Consider the following 21,690-nt stretch of genomic DNA (forward strand, 5'->3'; position numbering starts at 1 on the left):
GGGAGAAGCAGGCTCCATGCAGGGAGCCTGACATAGGACTCGATCCTGGGTCTCCAGGACCACACCCTGGGCTAAAGGCGGTGCTAAACTGCTGAGCCACCTGGGCTGCCCCCTCAATTTAGTTTTATCTGATATTCTCATCATTAGATTCAAATTACACATTTTTTTTCATAAGAATGCTATAATGTGATGCTGTGCACCTTCTCAGTGCAGCATATCAGGAGGCACATAATGTCAAGATGTGTCATTTCTGGTGACGTTAACTTTGATCACTTAGTTAATGTGGTTTCTGATAGGTTTCTCCACTAAAATGTTACCATTTTTCCTTTGTAGATTAAGTATTTTGTGGGGATATATTCTGAGACTATGAAGGTGGCCTATTTGTCTCATACTTTTTTTAAAAAAGCTTTAACTAAGATATAATTGAAGTAAAATAAAGTGCACATATTAGAAGTGCATTCGAAGTTTGATATGTTTTGATATACGTAGAAACCCTTGAGACCATTGCCACAATCAAGATAATGAACATATTCATCACCCCAAAATGTTTTCTCATGTCCCTTTGTAATCCTTCCTTTCTTCCTCTCCCTGCTCTCTATCTCCCATCACCAGGCAACCACGGGTCAGCTTTCTATCAAGACTAGTTTGCACTTTCTAGAATTATATATAAATGGAATAATATGGCTGGTACTCTCATGAATAAATAAATAAAATCTTTTAAAAACACATTTTTTTCATAGTACAGATCTGTACTTAAAAAAATTTTTTTTTGTTCTGTCTTCTTTCACTCATTGTAATTATTTTGAGACCCATCCATGTTATAGTATTCATCGGTAATTCATGTATTTTTAATATTGAGGAATATCCAGAACATATATATATATAGCAGTTTGCTTATACATTCAGCTGCTCTTGGATATTTAGATTGATTCCAGTTTGGGCCTATTATAAATAAAGATACTATGATTATCCATGTCTGAGTCTTTGGACATATGATTTCATTTCTCTTGAGTAAATGCTTAAGAATGGAGTGTCTGGATCATATAGTAGGTATATATCTGATATTAAGAAAGTATCAATTGTTAAAAAAAAGTATCAATTGTTTTCCAAAATGGTTGTGACATTTTATATTCCCTTCAACTATCTATGAGCATTATAGTTCCTCCACATCCTTGCCAATACTTGGTAGCAGTCAGTCTTTTCAATTTTAGCTATTCTAATAAGTGTGTAGCCTTTTCTTATTATTTAGTTTGTATTTCCCTAGTTGTTAATGATGTTGAACATCTTTTCATGTGCTTTACCATCCAAATGCATTCTTTAGTGAAATAAATGTATTTATATCTTGTGTCCATTTTTAAAAATTGAGTATTTTTATTATTGAGTTTCAAGAGTTCTTTATGTACTTTGAATATAGGTATTTATCAGATGTATCAATTATAAATATTTTCTTCCAGTCTGTACCCTGTCTATTCATTGTCTTAACAATATCTTTTGAAGACCAAATTTTTCTTCTCTCTCTCTCTCTCTTTTTTTTTTTAAGATTTTATTTACTTATTCATGAGAGACACTCAGAGAGAAGCAGAGGGAGAAGCAGGCTCCATGCAGGGAGCCCGATGTGGGACTTGATCCTGGGACTCCAGCTTTACGCCCTGAGCGGAAGGCAGACGCTCAACCTCTGAGCCACCCAGGCATCCTGAAGGTCAAATTTTTCATTCCAATGAAGTACAATTTATCAATTTGTTCTTTTATGGATCATGCTTTTGGTGTCATATGTAAGAATCTTTACATAACCCAAACTCACAAAGATGTTTTATGTTTTTGTCTAGAAATTGTATAGTTTTAAGTTTAGATCTATGATTCATCTGAGTTAATTTTGAATGTGATATGAGGTATGGATTGAAGTTCACTTTTTTGGGACACTGATATCCAATTGTTTCAGAAACATTTGATGAGCATACTAATCTTTCTTTCCCAAATTGCCTTTACATTTCTGTTGAAAATAGTTGCTCAAGGGATGCCTGGGTGACTCATCCTGGGATCGAGTCTCGCGTTGGGTTCCCCACAAGGAGCCTGTTTCTCCCTCTGCCTGTGTCTCTGCCTCTCTCTCTCTCATGAATAAATAAATAAAATCTTTAAAAAAAGAAAATAGTTGCTCAAGTATGTATGGGTGTATTTCTGAATTCTCCATTCTATTCCATGAATACATTTGTCTATTTTTATGTGAATATCTCACTTAGTTACTGTAGCTTTGTAATAAGTCTTGAAATCAGGAACACAAGGCCTTCAACTTTGTCATTATTTTCAAAGTTGTGTAAGTATCATAGTCTTTTGATTTTCCATATGAATTTTAGAATCAGCTTGTCAATCTACAAAAAAGCCTACTGGGATTTTGATTAGGATTGCATTGAATCTATATTTCACCTTAGGTAGAATCAACATCTTAACAACACTGAGTCTTCTGACCCATGAACATGATATATATAGCTCCTTTTATTTAGGTCTTCTTTAATTTCTTTAGGCAATGTCTTTTAGTTTTTAGTGAATTGGTCTTTCACATTTTTTGTCAAGTTTATTCCTAAATATTTCAGATTTTGATAAATTGTCAATGTTGTATTTTTAAACTTCAATATCTTGTTTATTGCATGAAGAAATACAATTTATTTTTATATATTGATCTTGTATCCTGAAACCTTGCTAAATCAGTAGTTTCAGTAGTTTATTTTATAGATTCTACTGGATTTTCTGTATAGATTGTCATGTCCTTACGATTTCTTACTTTCCAGTCAGCCCTTTATTTCTTTTTCTTACCTTACTGTATTAGCCAGAACCTCCATACAATGTTGAATAGAAGTGGTGAGAGAAGCTGTCCTAGACTTGTTCTTGACTTAGGGGATAAGCCCTTAGTTTTTCATCATTAAATAGGGGCTAGTTGTAGATTTCTTGTAAATGCTCTTTATTAGATTGATGAGTTCCCTTCTGTTCCTTATTTCCATGGATTTTGTTTTTAATAAGAAATGGGTGTTGGATTTTGTTACATACTTTTCTTGAGGTTATTGAGATGACCATATGGATTTTCTTTTTTAGTTTATTAATATGACAAATAATATTGATTGATTTTTAAATATCAAATAAACCTTGCATTGCATTCCTTCAATAAATCGCACTTGGTCATGATATATTATTTTCTTTATATATGGTTGAATTTGATTTTCTAAAATTTCGTTAAGAATATTTTCATCTTGGATGCCTGAGTGGCTCAGCGGTTGAGCATCTGCCTTTGGCTCAGGGCGTGATCCCAGAGTCCTGGGATCGAGTCCCACATCAGGCTCCTCAGAGGGAAACTACTTCTCCTTCTGCCTTTGTCTCTGCCTATCTCTGTGTGTCTCTCATGAATAAATAAAATCTTTATTAAAAAAAGAATGTTTACATCTATATTCATGAGAGATATTGTTCTGTGGTTTTCTTCTTTTTGCAATGTCTTTGCCTGGTTTTGCTATATCAGGATAATGCTAGTCACATAGAATGAGTTGGAAGTATTCTCTACTCTTAAATTTTCTAAAAGAGGTGTAGAATTGGCATTATTTTATTTTATTTTTTTAAGATTTTATTTGTTTATTCATGAGAGACACAGAGAGCGAGATAGGCAGAGACACAGGCAGAGGGAGAAGCAGGCTCCACGCAGGGAGCCTGACATGGGACTCAATCCTGGGTCTCCAGGATCACACCCTGGGCCAAAGGCGGCACTAAACCACTGAGCCATCTGGGCTGCCCAATTGGCATTATTTTAAATGTTTGGTAAAACTCACCTGGGAAGTCATATGGACCTGATGTTTCTTTATCGGAAGCTTTTACCTGAAATTTCAGTTACTTTAACAGATATAAGCTATTTGTGTTTTCTATTTCTCCTTGAAGGAACATTGGTAGTTTGTCCTTCAGTGAAGTTGTCCATTTTTGCATTCCTATAAATATTCTTGAATTTTGTAATGGGACCCAATTAAGTTACATGGAAATAGATTTGGATCTTCTTTTTAAGTTTTATCAGGCAGGACTGGAGCAGTGTTCAGTGTAAACAAATTATTTCTTACTACAGAGGCTAGAATTTTATGTGTACTTCACCTGATGCTCCATGAACTGTGGTGTTTTCTAGTCTGGCTGGTGAGAACAGGTTCTGTTCCAGGCTGTGGAATTCTATTCCAGGCATTGCTACCTGTAATCCTCTTGGTTTTTGCCTTGGCCTCAAGTAGTTTCCTCAGAATCGCTCACCAATTTGTACTCAGCTAACTACTAATGGGAGACCCTCTGTGCATCTCCAGAGTCTTCTCTTTGTGAAGAAGTTTCCTCTCTAGTAGTCCATCCTGAGAACTCTAGCTAACTTAGTCACCCTGACTGATGATTCCATTTCCTCAACTCAGGGGGTCTACTGGGTTGGAATCCTTCTCCAGGCAGTAAACCAGGGGCAGTCACAGGGCTCACATCATTTGATTCTCGTCTCTCAGGAATCATTGTCCTTTGCTGCCTGATATCTAGTGCCTCCAAAACCATTCTTAATACATTCAGTCTATTTCATGGTTGCTTCAGATGGGATGGCAAATCTAGTTTCTGTTGGTACATCTTGGCTGGAAGTGGAAGTCCTCTGAATGAATGATTTTATAACAATACTAAACAGCAACACTTACTGAGTATATTTTACCTGGATTGCCTAATTTAAAATTCTTCAGCAATCCAAATCGGGTTCTTCTAATATTCATAGGAGAGAATATGGAGGCACAGAGAGATTGATTTTTTCAAAGTAACACAGCTTGGAAGACTAGCTCCAGAGTCAATACTTTTACTTTCTGTGCTATACTATGGGAGGATATTTGAATACATGTGTGGATAAGGTACAGAACTATTCCAGAGAAAGTACTAAAATTTTGCTGGTGATGAGAGGGTTAGTCAGGGTAGAGGGCAGATGGAGTAGAGGTTGGGAGAAGGCTTCCTGGTAGAAGTGACACCTGATTCGATTTTGAAATAATGAGCTTGCTTTGTAAACTAACCAAAGAAGAGCATTCCAGCCAAAACAAGTAGCTTATGCAAAGGTGCACAAATATGAAATAGTGTGACGTACTGGAATGATAAGCAGTTTGGTGTTACTGAAGTTTAAAAGAAGAGGGTTTGACAGTAGATGAAGTTAGAGAAGTAGAGGCCAGGTCAGGGAGGGCCTTGAATGCCAGGTTAACAGGAGGAAGCCATGAGAGGTTTAGGTAAGGGGTGGAGAGGTCAGGTTTTAGTATTAGCAAGGCTACCTCTAGAGGCGTATAGATGGGATTGGGGAGGGCAGAGGAGTGAGACCTATGGGAAGGATGCTTGGCCAGGTGACAGAGATGCTGAGGCTTGTCCTGAGACATTAAGACAGGAGTCTTTTGCAGAGAAGGGACAGGCATGTGGCATATTTAGAAGGGGGAATCTACAGGACTCTGGGATAGATCGGAGAGGGGGTTGAGAAAGAAGGCAGAATTGACGCTTTCAGGAATCTAGTGGGGATGCCATTTGCTAAGAACCCCAAGAGAAGGAGGAGCAGGTTTGGTGGAGAAGATGAAAGCAGAGTTAGTGCTTGTCGTCTAAGTGTTGTCTTTCTGACCATAGCTATTCAGAGAGACTCTCTCAGTAAAACAGGAGGTGGGTGAAGTGATCGACAGAGATTCTTCCTGTTTGAACATTTGAAGTTCTGAACTGTCAAAGCCCACTTGATGCATGCTAAAAGTACTGAGAACTGGGTAGTTCCCTAACACAAAGGAGAATTTCTTTGTCTCTACAGTGGTATTCATCTAGAATCTGCTGCCTTAGGGCCTGGCACTTGCAGAATGAGACCATGAAACCCTACCCTAGTCACTCGCTGGAAAGCCCTACCTATCACTTCTTCATGTACCTCCAGAAACTCCTTCTCCATCCTCAGTTCTCCATCTGTTAAGTGGGGAAATGATTTGAACTTCAGAGTGGTTGGGCGCATCCAGGGAATATTTGAGGATGAAATGCTTTATTAGCTGCGAACCTGATTTTAAAAATGTAGCATTCTTATTTTTTCATATATCCTTGGTTTTAACACAAAACAATGCATTCGTATTAATAATTTAAATAATATAGGGATATATAAAGTAAAAGCAAAAAAAATCCTCACTCATCAGATTATTTGAACACTAATCTGTATCCTAGCGTTTTCCTCTGTATGAACAAATATACAGTGTAACACCCACAGCTCTTTTTCTTTAAAGAAATGGGGTGATGCTATGCATTCACTTCTTCAGCCAGCCATTTTCTCCACTACTTGTTTTCTACATCTTTCCATGTCACTACTGCAAAGTACTCTATCATATAGATGCACCATGACTATTAAAATCATTCCCTTTTATTCAATAAACAAACAAACAAACAAACAAATAAAATCATTCCCTTCTTGATGAGCATAGAGCTAGTTCTCATATTTCTTTGGCTCAACCAATAATGCTGTCAGGAACAGCCTCATATGTAAGCATCTTTATACACCCGTGCCAGCATTACCTTCCGCCAGATACCTCAAAGTGAAATTGCTGTATTAAAAGATACGTGCATTTACATTTTGACAGATGAAGCCGAACACGAGGCTTTATTAGAAATGGTGCACTTAATTATGAGAGCAAGCAGTGTCTTGCAATTGCCTTGGAAGTGATCTTTTGGAGGTGCATGTTGGGGCTTTGCTTTGTGACTACTGGCAACAACAGGAGGGCATGTGGTTAGCTGTAGTACATTCTAAAACCTGACACTCTGTAGGTATTTTATTTGTTGCATTAATTAGGAACACATTTATTTCATTAAAGAACGGGAAAGATCCACATCACTCTTGATATTCTGCTGCAAAACTGGTACCCATATATGATCAGCAGGTGGCATTAGCAGGAAGCAAATAGGATTCTCAGTGGAAATTTTTGTGAAGAGAGGAGGATGCAGGCTGACATCCCCCCCCCCCCCATAAGCAGATGGCCAATAAAAAAATTCCTTGGAGTTTATTTTGCATATGGTCTTCCATCTGGGTATTTGAGAAAAGTACAGTTTTGTTATCAAAACAGTATTTATTATAGTGAAGGAGTTTTTCTTTCGTAGCAAAAGAATTTTTCAGCGAATAAAGCCAAAAACCTGTTCAATAATCTTTTGCAGTTTCTTGGAGGGAAGCAGAAAGCATGGAGTTCTTCCATTTTCCTCTTCAGTTACCATCCTCACTTAGCTTTTATTGATTCAGCTCCTTGAGGCTGAATGAAGCGCATTATTCGCAAAACCCCCAGAGAACAATGTTCTCCACTGGGTTTTCAAACTAGGAAAACGGAATGCTAAGTGGGTCAGAGTTGAGGCAGGAAGAAAACCTGCAGGGTGAAGCATAGACTCATTGTCCTGATTCCATGCTTGTCAGGTAACCTTCTTGTGACTTGATTGCTCACATGCTTTTCCTGCATGGAGATGATATGCTGACTTGGCTGGCTTCGGGTCACCCGAGGGCTTGCCCAGAGGATGAAGTTTCTATGCTTCCTCTCTCCTCATAGAGCCCTGCCCCCACTCTGCAGCCTCAACTGGCACCATCTTCCACCCCTTCCTCTGGATTATTCTTCCATATTAGACTTTCTTGGGTACCACGGCCTCTCTTATTTCTGCATTTTGTACATGCTTTTCCTTTCACCCAGAGCACTTGTCTTCATCTTCTGTGTGCCTTCCTCACCTGCTCTCTTTCACCTGACCCATTTGGTTAATTTTTTGGACCCCTGTTCTCTTTTCTTTTCCCTACAAATCTACTCTGCCCCCCAAGGCAGGTGCAAGTCCTCAATGGCACCTTGTTTTTCTCTCTTCCTGACTTTTCTTCCTATTCACTGTGTGGCAACTGCATAGTTTAATAATCTTTCTTTTCCTACTGCAAGCCCCAAAATGGCAGTGAGTGATTGGACAGGTCTTATTCATCACTGTGTCCCTGGCACTATCCCAGTTCCTACTATGTGTAGGAACTCAGGTGTATTTGCAGATAAATATGCAGATGCTGTATTTTACAAATTTTAGTCTCTTGTGAGTTTAACCATAAAAAGTTAGCTCCTCTGAGGCCGAGGGTATCAGCATGACAGAACCTGGCACTTTACAAGGGTTGGGCCAGACCTGGGCCATGAGGAGCTTACCAAAATGCCATCTGATGACACGGTGGTTGGTCTGCTGGCCTTTCCCTGGTGATGCACCCAACTACCACCCACACACAGAGCTCTTACACATCTGCAGCAAGCTTGGAATGCCTCTGTTTGTGCAGCGTGGCATCTCCAGAGGCCCAGGGTTCTGGTACATAGCTAGTAAAAGACTGAAGACACAAACTACAGCACTCCAGCTGTCAGAAGAAGGCAGATGATTCAGAGCCACTGGCAGAGACTCTGTAGGACCCACAGTTTCACTTTCCCATCTGGCTTCAAGTTTTGTTTTCTTTGTTGCCAAAAGTAGAACTTCAACTCTTGCTTGGATATATCATGCTGCTCTTGTGCCCCTTGCTTAACAGTTCAATTTGTTTACTGGAAAAATAATATCATCTGAAACCTAAGAGGCTGCTCCTCTCTGGGAAAGCATACTTAGGTCCTATTCATTAGGAAGTCCTTTTAAGCAGCCCAGGTGACAACTGGCATCTTTGCAGTTTCCCAAGTACTTTGTATATGCATAACCTCTGCTAGCCTCACTCAATTTGGGGAGTCATCGTTATCTCATTTACAGATGAGGACTTCGAAGTTCAGGATCAGAGAGGCTCATTCATGCTTCCATTCTGCCATGGCTAATGCACTCAGATTTCTGGCTTGGTTTAGTCCAGTTATTACCTGAGCCTCTGAAGGGCCAGGTGCTGGTGATACAAAATAAGTTACATGTATCCTGGACCTCAGCAAAATGAAAGGCTGGACTGGAGTTAGGTGGCCTAGCTTCAAGTCCCAGCCACACCTCTTTTTGTTTTCCCCAGTGCAACTGAGATATAATTGCCATGTAACATGGAAGTTGAAGGTGTTCAATGTGATGATGTGACATATGCATGAATTATGAAGTGATTGCCACATAAGGTATAAGGTTAGTTAATACCTCCATCACTTGACATAATTATAATTTTCGGGTGGTGAGAACCGTGAAGATCGACTTTCTTAGCAACTTTCAAGTACACAATACAGTATTGTTAGCTATCGTCACCATATCGACACATCAGAGCCCAGAACTTACTTATCTTGGAATTGGAAGTTTGTACCCTTTGGCCATCACCCATTTTCCCACCTTCCAGCTCTTGGCAACCATTACTTGACTCTCTGTTTCCATGTGTCAGGCTTTTTTTAGATTCCACATATAAATGAGATCATATGGTATTTATCTTTCTCTGGCTTATTTTATTGAGCATAATGCCCTCCAGTTCTATCCATGTAAATGGCAGTATTTCCTTCTTTTTATAGCTGAATAACATCCCATTTTATATATGCACCACATTTTCTTTATCCATTCATATGTTGATGGACACCAAGCTTGTTTCCACGTGTCGATTATTGTGAATAATGCTGTAAAAAATGGGGGTGCAAATATCTTTCAGAGGTAGCGATTTCATTTCTTTTGGATATATACCTAGAAGTAGGGTTGCTGGTAGTTCTATTTTTTTTAATATTTATTTATTTATTTATTTATTTATTTGAGACACAGAGAGAGCGAGAGGCAGAGACAAAAGCAGAGGAAGAAGCAGGCTCCTTGCAGGGTGCTGATTTGGGACTTGATCCCGGATCTTGGGATCACACCCTGAGCCGAAGGCAGACGCTCAACCACTGAGCCTCCCAGACATCCCTATTTTTATTTTTTTGAGGCACCTCTATTCTATCTTCCAAAGTGGCTGTGCCAGTTTGTGTTCTCACTAATAGGTGTGAGGTGATGTGCCATTGTGGTTTTGATCTGTATTTCCCTGATGATGAGCGATGTTGAGCATCTTTTCATGTTCTTATTGGCTGTTTGTAGATCTTCTCCAGAAAAATGTCTGTTTGGGTTCTCTGCCCATTTTTTTAACTCCTTTTTTTTTTTCTATTGAATTATACGAGTTCCTTACATAATTTGGACATTAACCCCTTATATATGCTATATGGTTTGCAAATATTTTCTCCCAATCTATGGTTTGCCCCTTCATTTTATGGATTGTTTCTTTCCCTGTGCAGAAGCTTTTTAGTTTGGGGTAGTCCCACTTGTTGGTTTTGGCTCTCATTGCTTGTACTTTTGACGCCATACCCTGGCACACCTCTGAACTGGCTATGGAACCCTGGCCAAGTCATTTCTCCCCTTCCCTGAAGCTTCAGAGCTTCCTCTGCAAAAAGAGATTGTATAGCATCGTCAAGGACCCTTCCACCTCTAATCTTTTGCAATTCTGTGAATTTGGCTTTCCTGGACATCCCATAACACTCCCCACTGGAGTTAAAATTCTGCACAGATTTCTGCTCCAGGATTTCAGTTGGAACACAAAGGGGCATGTGTAATCGGTCATCTTCTTGCTAATGCCAGGTCAGCATAGCCCAGGCTTAGTGAAGTGTGGATAGTGAAGGCCACACTAGGGTAGGCTCCTCACCTCTGTCCCACCCCTCCAGGAGGGTAACTGAAGCCATGCCTGCACATGCCTTCCTGAGCAGTCCTGTGGGGTGATTGGCTGACACTAGTATTGGCAGAGCCAAAACACCCTTCCTGATGGGTCTGTCTGAAGCCCATTCAGAAAGATTCACATCTGTGCACCTTCTTTCATCTCCTGACTGTTTCTTTCGCTAGGGATTCTCTTCCTGTGCTTGGTCACTTGACGAACTCCTGTTAGGTGTCCCTGGGTCAGAGTTGATGTCACCAAATCTATGAAGGTCTTTCCTTTATTTTTATTTATTTAAGAGAGAGAGAAAGGAAATGTGAGCAGGGGGGGAGAGGCAAAGGGAGAAAGAGAATCTCAAGCAAACTCCCGAGCACAGAGCCTGTTGCGAGGCTCGTCTTATGACCCTGAGATGGTGACCTGAACCAAAAACAAGAGTCAGTTGCTTAACCTACTGAGCTATTCACTTGCCCCAAGGCTTAACATATTCTTGTTAGTATTTCTTATGTGTCAGCTTGCTAGGAGTACTTATCTCAGTTTTTGTTTATCTGGTAATGTCTTCTTTATTTCTCCTTTATTATTGAAAAATATTTTTGCAGTATATAAAATTCCTGTTTGATATCATCTCTTTTTGTTCAATACTTTGAATATGTCACCTCACTGACATCTGACCTTGATGGTTTCTAATAAGAAGTAAACTGTTAATCTTATTGAACATTAGTTGTAATAAATCTTTTTTGTTGTTGCTTTTGAGGCTTCCTCTTTGTTTTTTGCTTTGAAAAGTTTGAACAAGAATGAGTTTAGGTGTACTTTAGGTTTATACTATGTGTTCTTTAAGGTTCAGAAATGCATGGATTAATGCTTTTCATCAAAATATGGGAATTTTTTGGCCAATATTTCAAATGCTCTGTCCTTTCTCACTCCCTTTTCTTCATGGCAATCCATTATGTTAGTATACTGTTGGAAAGTTGGTATTTTTTTCATTCTTTTATTCTTTCTAGTACGTAGACTGGGAAATCTCAATATAGCCTTTCTTTTTTCTTTGTTTTTTTTTTTTTTTTTTATTGCAGTTCGATTTGCCAACATATAGTGTAACACCCAGTGCTCATCCCATCAAGTGCCCCCCTCAGTGCTCATCACCCAGTCACCCCATCCCCCACCCACCTCCCCTTCCACTACCCCTTGTTCGTTTCCCAGAGTTAGGAGTCTCTCCTGTTCTGTCACCCTCTCTGATATTTCCCACTCATTTCTTCTCCTTTCCCCTTTAATCCCCTTCACTCTTTTTTATATTCCCCATATGAGTGAAACCACATAATGTTTGTCCTTCTCCAATTGACTTACTTCACTCAGCATAATACCCTCCAGTTCCATCCAGATTGAAGCAAATGGTGGGTATTTGTCATTTCTAATGGCTGAGTAATATTCCATTGTAGACATAGACCACATCTTCTTTATCCATTCATCTTTCGATGGACACCGAGGCTCCTTCCACAGTTTGGCTATTGTGGACATTGCTGCTAGAAACATCGGGGTGCAGGTGTCCTGGTGTTTCACTGCATCTGTATCTTTGGGGTAAATCTCCAGCAGTGCAATTGCTGGGTCGTAGGGCAGGTCTATTTTTAACTCTTTGAGGAACCTCCACACAGTTTTCCAGAGTGGCTGCACCAGTTCACATTCCCACCAACAGTGCAGGAGGGTTCCCTTTTCTCCACATCCTCTCCAACATTTGTGGTTTCCTGCCTTGTTAATTATCCCTATTCTCACTGGTGTGAGGTGGTATCTCATTTTGGTTTTGATTTGTATTTCCCTGATGGCAAGTGATGCAGAGCATTTTCTCATGTGCTTGTTGGCCACGTCTATGTCTATGAACTTGGCCACAGTAACTTCTTGCAAGATACATCCATGAAGGCAAGAGAAACAAAAGCAAAAATGAACTATTGAGACTTCATCAAGATAAGAAGCTTTTGCACAGCAAAAGAAAACAGTCAACAAAACTAAAAGACAACCTACAGATGGGAGAAGATATTTGCAAATGATGTATCAGATAAAGGACTAGTATCCAAGATCTATAAAGAACTTATTAAACTCAACAACAAAGAAACAAACAGTTCGATCATGAAATGGGCAAAAGACATGAACAGAAAATTCTTTGCCAATTTGAATGCCTTTTCTTTCTTTTTGTTGTCTGATTGCTGAGGCTAGGACTTCTGGTACTATGTTGGATAGCAGTGGTGAGAGTGGACATCCCTGTCATGTTCCTGATCTTAGGGAAAAGGCTCTCAGTGTTTCCCTACTGAGAATGATATTTGCTGTGGGCTTTTCGTAGATGGCTTTTAAGATGCTGAGGAATGTTCCTTCTATCACTACGCTCTGAAGAGTTTTGATCAGGAATGGATGCTGTATTTTGTCAAATGCTTTCTCTGCATCTATTGAGAAGATCATATGGTTCTCGTTCTTTCTCTTGTTGATATGATCTATCATGTTGATTGTTTTACGATTGTTGAGTCAGCTTTGCATCCCAGGGAGAAATCCCACTTGGTCATGGTGAATAATCTTCTTAATGTATTGTTGGATCCTATTGGCTAGTCTCTTGTTGAGAATTTTTGCATCTGTGTTCATCAGGGATATTGGTTTATAATTCTCCTTTTTGGTGTGGAGTCTTTGTCTGGTTTTGGAATTAAGGTGATGCTGGCCTCATAGAACGAGTTTGGAAGTGCTCCATCTCTTTCTATCTTTCCGAACAGCTTTAGTAGAATACATATGGTTTCTTCTTTAAAAGTTTGATAGAATTCCCCTGGGAAGCCATCTGGCCCTGGACTCTTGTGCCTTGGGAGGTTTGTGATGACTGCTTCAATTTCCTCCCTGGTTATTGGCCTGTTCAGGTTTTCTATTTCTTCCTGTTCCATTTTTGGTAGTTTGTGGTTTTCCAGAAATGTGTCCATTTCTTCTAGATTGCCTAATTTATTGGCGTATAGCTGCTCATAATACTTTTAAAAATCGTTTGTATTTCCTGGGTATTGGTTGTGATCTCTCATTTTCCATTCGTGATTTTATTAGAGTCTTTCCTCTTTTGTGTTTAATAAGTCTGGCTAATGGTTTATCTATCTTATGAATTCTTTCAAAGAACCAACTCCTGGTTTTGTTGATCTGTTCCACAGTTCTTCTGGTCTCTATTTCATTGAGTTCTGCTAAAATATTTATTAACTCTCTTCTTCTGCTTGGTGTAGGTTTTATTTGCTGTTCTTTGCCCAGTTCCTTTAGGTGCAAGGCTAGCTTGTGTATTTGAGTTTTTTCCCAATTTTTTGAGGGATGCTTGTATTGTGATGTATTTCCCTCTTGGGACTGCTTTTGCTGTATGCCAAAGATTTTGAATGGTTGTATATTCATTTTCATTAGTTTCCATGAATCTTTTTAATTCTTCTCTAATTTCCCAACTGGGAAATTAGACCCATTCATCTTTTAGCACGATGCTCTTTAACTTCCACGTGTTTGAGTTTCTTCCAAATTTCTTCTTGTGATTGAGTTCTAGTTTCAAAGCATTGTGGTCTGAAAATATGCAGGGGGCAATCCCAATCTTTGGGTATCAATTGAGACCTGATTTGTGACCCAGTATGTGGTCCTTTCTGGAGAAAGTTCCATGTGCACTTGAGAAGAATGTGTATTCAGTTGTGTTTGGATGCAAAGTTTTGTATATATCTGTGAAATCCATCTGGTCCAGTGTATCTTTTAAAGCTATTGTTTCTTTGGTGATGTTCTCTTTCATTTGCAGAACGTGCTGTGCTGAAGTCTCCTACTATTAGTGTATTATTATCTAAGTATGTCTTTAGTTATTAATTGATTGATATACCTGGCAGCTCCCACATTAGAGGCATAAATATTTATGATTCTTAGGTCTTCTTGCTGGATAGACCCTGTCAGTATGATATAGTGTCCATCTTCATCTCTTACTACAATATTTGGGATAAACTTTAATTTATCTATGAGGATTGCTACCCCAGGTTTCTTTTGAGGACTATTTGAATGGTAAATGGTTCTTCAATCTTTCATCTTCAGGCTGTAGGTGTCCTTAGGTCTAAAATGAGTCTCTTGTAAAAAATAAATAAATAAAATAAAATAAAATAAAATAAAATAAAAGAGTCTCTTGTAGACATCAAATAGAAAGGTCTTGCCTTTTTTATCCAGTTTGAAACCCTGCGCCTCTTGATGAGTACATTAAGCCCATTTATGCTCAGAATTACTTTTGAAAGATATGAATTTAGTGTCATCATAATACCTATTCAGTCCCTGTTTTTGTGGATTGTTTCTTTAGACTTCTTTCTTTTACAGAGTCCCCCTTAATATTTCTTGCAGAGCTGGTTTGGTGGTCCCATATTCTTTCAGTTTCTGCCTATTTGGAAGCTCTTTATCTCTCCTTCTATTCATGAGAGCCTTGCTGGATAAGGTATTCTTGGCTGCATGTTCTTCTCATTTGGGACCCTGAATATATCCTGCCAGCCCTTTCTGGCCTGCCAGGTCTCTGTGGAGAGGTCTGCTGTTAACCTAATACTTCTCCCCATAAAGGTTAGGGATTTCTTGTCTCTGGCTGCTTTAAAGATCTTCTCTTTATCTTTGGAATTTGCAGGTTTCACTATTAAATGCCGGGGTGTTGAATGGTTTTTATTGATTTTAGGGGGGTATCTCTCTATCTCCTGGATCTGAATGCCTGTTTCCCTCCCCAAGTTAGGGAAGTTCTCAGCTATGATTTGTTCAAATACACTTTCTGGTCCTCTGTCCCTTTTGGCACCCTCTGTAACCCCAATTAAACGTAGATTTTTCCTTCTGAGGCTGTCATTTATTTCCCTTAACCTTTCCTCTTGATCTTTTAATTGTTTTTCTCTTTTTTCCTCAGCTTCCTTCCTTGCCATCAACTTGTCTTCTATGTCGCTCACTGTTTCTTCCACCTCATTAACCCTCATCGTTAGGACCTCCAGTCTGGATTGCATCTCATTTAATTGATTTTTAATTTCAGCCTGATTAGATCTAAATTCTGCATCATGAAGTCTCTTGAATCCTTTATGCTTTTTTCCAGAGCCACCAGTAGCTTTTTTTTTTTTTTTTTTAATTTATGATAGTCACACACACAGAGAGAATGGGGCAGAGACACAGGCAGAGGGAGAAGCAGGCTCCATGCACTGGGAGCCCGACGTGGGATTCGATCCCGGGTCTCCAGGATTGCGCACTGGGCCAAAGGCAGGTGCCAAACCACTGCGCCACCCAGGGATCCCACCACCAGTAGCTTTATAATTGTGCTTCTGCACTGGCTTTCTGACATCGAATTGTAATCCAAATTCTGTAACTCTGTGGTTAGAGTACTGTTTCTGATTCTTTCTTCTTTGGTGAGTTCTTCTTTCTAGTCATTTTGCTCAGTGCAGAGTGGCTGTATGAGCAGCCTGAGTCAAGAAAATCAACCATGACCTAAGCAAATTTCACCATAGATGATTCTGCCGAGGTCAGAGACCCGAAATTGAAAAGAAAGATCAGAATGAAATAAAACAAAAGACCACTAAAGTGAAAAACAAATTTTAAAACAAAGTTAAAAAATAAAAGGCCAAGAATCCCAAAGAAGAAGAGAAAAAAAAAAGAAGAAAAAAAGGGTGGGGGGACTGGGAGATGGTGGTGGTGACAAAGTTGTAGTGGAAGGAGAATGTAGTCTACCTGAGGGGTTCTAGAGGGTGATACTCTTGGTTCTGAGTATATTAAGTTCCGTATGTTAGAAGATGCTCAATCCCAAATTTGTATAACCCAGAAATACTTGGCAACCAAAACATAAATGAGATAAAAGAGGTGGGCAGGATAGGAATGAGGAATCTCACAGAAGGAACCAGCACAGTATACCACTTGGTTCTGGGTGCATACTGGTTATGTTTTAGAAGGTATTAACTTCTGCCATTGTAGAACAAAATGAGGCAGAGAAAACAAAAAACAGAAAACAAAACAAAACAAAAGCATATCTTGTATATCTTCCAAGATTAAGTTAAATATGTTGAAGGGAACTAAGTGGAAAATATATCTAAGACTGTAATATGTCATATTACAGTCTGATATAAAAATGAGTTGTACTGGAAAAAGGAGGGAAAAAATAGGAGGGTACCCTCTGGTTCTATATACTATAAATCCCTCTGACTTCCCCTGGAGCTTTACAGCACTGCTTGGTCAAGAACTTGCTCTTCCCCTGTCCTTCCAGCTGGTCTTCTGGGGGAGGGGCCTGCTGTGCTGATTGTCAGGTGTGTGCACCTGGGGAGATGCCCCACTCCCCACAACGTGCCAGGCTTAGTAGGAACTGTTTGTCCTGTGAGGCCTCTGTCCCCTGTTGGCTCCGACTCTCCCAGGCACAAGGTGACACAAGGAGGAAAACACCACTGGCGGCGGCCAGCTCTCCACCTCTGGAGTCAGCTCCCTCAGTAACACCAAGGAAGAATCAGTCTCCCAGTCCTCACTGGCCTAGATGCTCCCGGGCGGCGTGGGTGCGCTGACCTGCACAGCTTGGGGGCACCTGGCGGCAGGAGAGTCCTCGCTGTCCTGGGCCCTCCCCACTGCCACCTGTCCAAGGGGAACACAGGATCCCGGTGTGTCCCCTGGCACCCTGTGACCCGGGTCCTGTGCTGCTGGAATCGCGCTCCTGGGGCTGCGGCTCCCGAAGGCAACCAGGACGCAGACCGCCCCCCAACCCCCCAGCCTGACCCACCGGCTTCTCCCCAAGGCCCCCCGAGTGCGCGCTCCAGCTCTTTACCGAGATCGGCCCACAGTCTGTTGCGCGCTCTCCCCCCGGGTGCACCTCCTCACCTCCTCTATTAGTGACTCCAGGAGACTGGAGGCCCCACTGCCCCTCCTGCGGTTCTGCCCGATTTCCCTGCCAAGCGCCTTTCTGTCCGGGAAGAATCTGATGTGGATTTTTTAAAGTTCCTGCTTCTCTGGGGCTGGGCTTTCCTGTCCCAGAGGATAGGCCTTAGCCTGGCTCCTTGCGGTGCCGCTCGATTCTTTTTTATTTTTTTTCCACCTTCCTACCTTGTTAGAAGCAAAAACCCTTCTCTCTGTAGCGTTCCAGCTGTTGTCTCTTTAAATCTCAGGTCGAATTCATAGGTTTTCAGGATGGTTTGAAAATTGAAATCTAGGTAAGTTGGTGGGGCCAGGTGAGTTGAGGCACCAACTCCTCCACTCTTGTCCCCCCACTCTAGGAAGGCCTTTCCTGATCCCCTACTCTCCCACTCCACCTCCCACTTCCCTGCACTCAGACCCACAGACAGCTCCTTGCTGCCCAAATTCTGTACTTTCCTTTGGTTCTAGGACCCCAAAGCACAGTACTTTTTTTTTCAATATTCCTGGGTGAAAGGTAATGAGGCAACTGTTCAGGCTCAGTATAGACCCCAAAGGTTAAAACCCTTTTTAAAAATTACTTTCTAAGTGTGTACCTTGGGGGAGTGATGTAATTATTCTGAGCCTCAATTTCCTCACCCGTAGCACCACGGGACTGCAATGAGAATCACGCTATGTCCCTCAATGAGTAGATATTACTTATCTGTTGTCCCTGCTGGACTGGGGGCACTGGGGAGCCAGAATCTGGCCAGATTCATCTCCATCTCCCCACTGCCCAGCACAGAGGGGGACCCTCAGGCATTTGTGTGAAATGAATTAAAAAAATTTTTAAGATTTTATTTATTAGCAAGAGAGCCCATGTGAGAGAGAGAGAGAGAGTGATAGAGAGTGCGCACAGGGCAGGGGCAGAGGGAGAAGCAGGGAGCCCTATGTAGGGCTCCATCCCAGGATCCCAGAAATCATGATCTGAGCCAAAGGCGGATGCTTAACCAACTAAGCCACCCAGGCACCCCATACACAAATGACTATTAAGAGAAGTTTTGCAGTCTTCAATGGAAATTTAAACCAGTGCTAAGAATTCTTAGAGCATTCTGAGTGTTGCTGGCCTATTGGAAATGTGAAAATGGGCTTATTTTAATTTTTTCATGAAAACCTAAACTTAAGACTAGTTATTTCACTATTTATTTGATGAGAGGTCATTTAGGAGAGGAAAAAAGTAAAGACTTCTCTTTGACTGAATGGAATCCCAACTTGGCTTAACTTTTTCTTTTCCCCTTAGATTCCCCCCCGCCCCCCGCCACCCAGACAGCCCTGTGTAGTAAGTATTTGCAAGACTAGAAGTTCTTTTGTATGACTTACTAAACTTCAATTTGGCCCCAAATACATTTACTGTTTTAAATCACAGCTGTTAGAATCTTGCTTCTTTGCGGCACTGATTTATTATGTGGAATTGCGAGATGAATGTGATCATTAGAGAGCCACTGCCTTTACGTGCTTTCCCCCCTTCTAATGGTGAATTTTTAAAAAGTGGAAGAGGTAAACATTTTTCTGGGAGACTGTTTTAAAGGTCAAGAAAGCCCGGCTTCCCAGAGTGAGTAAAAGGTTCACCTTTCCATTTTTGTCCTTTTACTTCATTCAGCAAAAGTTCTTAGTAATGCTGCCTTGGTCACTCGAGGACATGTGTCTCACTTTCTCCCAGAAAATAGGGGCCCCAATCTTGACTTCAGTGCCTGTTTCAAAAGGAAATCATGAAAATTGCTCTGCCTGTGCCTCCTTTCCTATCTCCAGAGAAACGGAGCCATCTCTGAGACGACTGTTCAGCGTCTTTGCATCATGATTGCATCTTATAGGAGTTGTTTCAGGGAAACAAAGGCAGAGGAGAGATTCAGGGTGAGCAGGATGTGGTAATCGGATCTTCCATCTCTTTCACAAACTCATTCGACTTTTCCTGCCTCCCCACAGCACACACCCCCTCCCCCATCCCCTTCTGAAACTTACCCCACATGTTTCTAGAAGTTAGGAGATCAGGGTAAAAGAATTTGTTTGGCTAGAATAGATCTAGTAATAGTGCTTCTTTATCCTTTTGGACCTAATGGACCTTTTGGTCCCCTTCCATTTCCTTTTTTTGCCAACAGAATTTGAGACTTAACTGAAAAAAAAATTTTTTTTAAGATTTTATTTATTTATTCATGAGAGACACAGAGAGGCAGACACATAGGCAGAAGGAGAAGCAGGCTTCCTGCGGGGAGCTGATGCAGGACTCGGTCCCAGGACCTGAGCTGAAGGCAGATGCTCAACAACTGAGCCACCCAGGCACCCCTTAACTGAAAAACTGTAAGAATAATACAAAGAATTTCTACATGCCCTTCACTCAGATAACCCCAAATGTTAATGTTTTACATTTGCTTCCTCCCTCTCTCCTTTCCTCTTTCCTTTTAGAGAGTAAGTTGCATATATGTTGCCCCTTTACCCAGAAACACCTCCGCATGTGTTTCCTAAATAAAGCAGCATTGTCCATCATAACCACAAAATCATGAAATTCACCTTGATCCCATGCTCTTGTCCAATCCTATTCCAAATTGGTCTGGATTTTGACAGTTATCCCAATTATGTATAGCTAAAGAACTGGATCCAGTTGTCACATCCCTTGAGACTCTGGTAATCTGGAAGAATGTTCTAGTATTTCTTTGTGTTTCATGACATTGGTATTTTTGATGAGTACAGGCTAGTTATTTAGCATACTGCCTCTCAATTTTGGTTTGTCTGAGGTTTCCTCATTATTAGATTCAGGATAGGCATTTTTGGCAGGAACAGCAGAAGCAGTGCCGTGTCTTTCTCAGGGGTATCATCCGGAAGCACATGATGTCAACATATCCTCTTACTGGTGATGTTGACTTTAATCATTTGGTTAAGGTGGTGTCTGCCAGATTTCCACTGAAAAATTGCTATTTTCCCTTTCCAAATTAATAAGTACCTTGTGGGAAGATGCTTTAATACTGTATAATATCTTATTACCCCTCAGATTTTCACCCTCTGGTTTTAACCCCTGTTAGTGTTTCTTGTCTGAATCCGTTATTGATGGTTGCCACATGGTGATTAGCTTACCCCATCATTCCTTCTGCATGTGTTAGTTGAGTTTCTACTGCATGGAAGAACTTTGTCTTCTCATGTATTTATCTGTGTAAGTGTGCATATGCATGTTAGTGTGGACTCTTGGATTCCTACTGTATCCAGTTGGTTATAATCCTTTACTATCATTATTTATCTTGATGCTAAATTATCCAAGATTTGGCCAGGGAGTCCTGTAACCTTTTAGCAGTCCCTGTGATTCTGTGGGCACTCTCTTATTCTTGTCACAGCAAGATGTTCCAGGCTTTTCTTATTTTTTTTCCTGCCCCAGCGTTGGTATTAGTCAAATCTCTCAAGAATCCCTAGTTTCTTTCAGTGGGGGCAAAGTGTGCTCATTGCTACAAGGTATTCCAGTGCCCTCCCCTTTTATTTATTTATTTATTTATTTATTTATTTATTTATTTATTTATTTTTAAGATCTTATTTACTCATTTGAGACAGAGAGAGAGGGAACGTGCACATAAGCAAGGGGGAGCGGCAGAGGGAGAGGGAGAAGCAGACTCCTCCTCACTGAGTCGGAAGGCTGATGTGGGACTTGATTCAGGATCCAGAGATCATGACCTGAGCCAAAGGCAGATGCTTAACCAACTGAGCCATCCAGGCACCCCTCCGTCCCCTTTTATAAAAAATATTTTGTCATATTTATTATCCTGAAATGAAACATAATCAGCCTACACACATAGTTTAAAAACAAAATAACACCCAAAATGTTCTCTAAAAGAGAAAATAAAGGGAAAATGTATACATTTTAATAAGTACTTGGCACCGTTCCAGTGAAAGACATAAAAAAGTGATCAATGCTTGCATCTACCTGTAACGAATAGCTTTGGATATAAGAAAAGTAAGACAATTTGATTAAACATTATAATGTTTCTCTGCGTCTCAGTAAATAATCGATAAATAGATAGCATAAGCCACCATGCCATCAGTAAGGTGATGCTTCTGAAATACTGAACAACTCTTGATAAAATTAATAGAAAGGGCAAAGTATGATTTTCCCCCCTATTTACATAGTTGCTACACTCCTGGAAAATCGTGAGGCTCAACTTAAATCATTTAGACAATTCTTTTTGTTTGTGACAGAGAATCGGGTTCTAGGCTAGCTC

The 21,690-nt window shown here is 40.5% G+C and overlaps 1 protein-coding gene across 7 annotated transcripts in view; it reads left to right on the forward strand.

Annotated features, from left to right (window-relative positions):
• The window catches only part of TTLL11 (tubulin tyrosine ligase like 11), a 242,744-nt gene that overhangs the window by 66,185 nt on the left and 154,869 nt on the right, over positions 1–21,690 (forward strand). The window contains exon 1 of one of the 7 annotated variants that reach the window (XM_072748721.1): positions 1,557–1,699. The exons of the other annotated variants lie outside the window; for them this stretch is intronic. The gene's annotated coding sequence lies outside the window, so the exon portion shown is untranslated. Of the gene's footprint in view, positions 1–1,556; positions 1,700–21,690 lie in introns of those variants that run through there. 7 annotated transcript variants of the gene reach the window in all.

This window comes from Vulpes vulpes, chromosome 2 (assembly GCF_048418805.1).
Source record: "Vulpes vulpes isolate BD-2025 chromosome 2, VulVul3, whole genome shotgun sequence".
Lineage (NCBI taxonomy): Eukaryota > Metazoa > Chordata > Mammalia > Carnivora > Canidae > Vulpes > Vulpes vulpes.